Here is a 1628-nt window from a genome sequence, read left to right as displayed (position 1 = left end):
GGACCTGTGCCAGAGCCTGGCCCGGCCTTGGCCAGTCCGCGCCACGTGCGGAACTGAGGAGTGTTCCTCTGGACAGCTCCGTCGCGTTTGCTTTCATCTGATGGATCTGGGGACTCGAGTAATAATTTTACACCATCGCTGATGTGAGAGGAAGAAGTATTCACGAGGTCGCAGCACGTGAACCTACGCGTACGGGAAGGACTTGGTTCTAGCAGTTCTAGGAAACGATGGCATTAAAGTAAGAAAGGGAGAGATGAGGTGGAGCGTGCTCTTTGGAAGGAAGCTGTAGAAATCCAGTTGCATGGGATTCCCCTCTTGGGAGCGAAGTTCCCGGTGGGAGCAGCCTGATGTCGTGCGGGTGTTGGACGCGGGGAGCTGGGTGGACCTTTCCCCCTCACACCATTTCTGTTACGGGCCTCCTGCGGTGGTCGGAACAACCTGGCTTTCAAAGGGCTGCTCCAAAGGAGCCCCGGTCTCGAGGCAGCCCCAGTGTGATCCTCAGCCACGCGTTCAGAGCACTGGAACAGGCTGCCTAGGGAGGTTGTGGAGTCTCCTTCTCTGGAGATACTCAAAGCCCGCCTGGATGAAGTCCTGTGTAGAATGCTCTAGGAGAGCCTGCTTTAGCAGGGGGGTTGGACTAGATGATCTCCCGAGGTCCCTTCCAACCCTTGCCATTCTCTGATTCTGTGATTTCCTGAGTAACAAGTGGAGGGCAAAGTATAGATGACGTAGTTACAGGCTGTGGTGACGCGTGTGACCGATTTGTGTGCGGACTCATTGTTTTACCGTGAAATACTTCCTAGCCAACCGCTCCCGAGAACGCCCCGTTCCAGAATATAGCTGCCAAAAAGCAAAAAAAAAATGCCGGATTCGCGCAGGTACCTTGCTAACGTGACCGTATCCGTCCCGCTGCGGCTGCCAGGTCTGTCGCCTCTATGTTAGTGCATGCTGGCGCTGGCGCTGTGCGTGGGAGTTGTTGGATGCAGGCTCGCTGTCGCTGAACTCTTGGCAGCCCCGAGTTGTCCGTGGCGCATCCTGCTTTTGACAGTTCCTTGTGGGGGGGAACAGCTCCAGCACCGCGCGTTTCGTGCCGCCGGTGGTGCGCGGCACCCTGCCATCCCAGGCGCCTTTGGAGCAGGCGAATGCTTCGTTTCTGTTCATGCATTTTCTTCGTTGTAAGTGACTTCAGCACCGCCGCTGCTCCTCACAACCGAGGCCAAACATCCGGTGGGCTCCAGCGAGCCTCGGCGCAGGAGCACAGTCATAAAGGATTTCTGGCTTGGCTTGGCTCCGCAACATCTTCTTCAAGAAGAGTACAAACGTCTGGGGGGGGATGAGGTGTGGTTTTAAGATGAGGCCACCTTTGTATCTACAGTTAAACCTGTTCTTTTGAAGTGTTTCTCAGTGTAGCAAGGATGCTCAGAGCACCTCTTGCCAGAGTAAACGTTGCTCCTCAGTCACCAGCCTGACTTCTCCGGAGGTGGTTAAGTTCCCAGCAGGGTAGCCGAGCACTTTCTTGGCGTACCGCCTAACCTCCGCTGAAAACTATTGCAGCAGCCTTGCCCGAAAGGGGAAAAAGCGTTAAAGGGTTGTTCACCTTTATTTCAGCTCTTTCCCCGCTTAGTTTA

This window comes from Egretta garzetta, unplaced genomic scaffold (genome assembly GCF_000687185.1).
Source record: "Egretta garzetta isolate BGI_Z169 unplaced genomic scaffold, ASM68718v1 scaffold349, whole genome shotgun sequence".
Classification (NCBI taxonomy): domain Eukaryota; kingdom Metazoa; phylum Chordata; class Aves; order Pelecaniformes; family Ardeidae; genus Egretta; species Egretta garzetta.
This window is presented reverse-complemented; position numbering follows the sequence as displayed.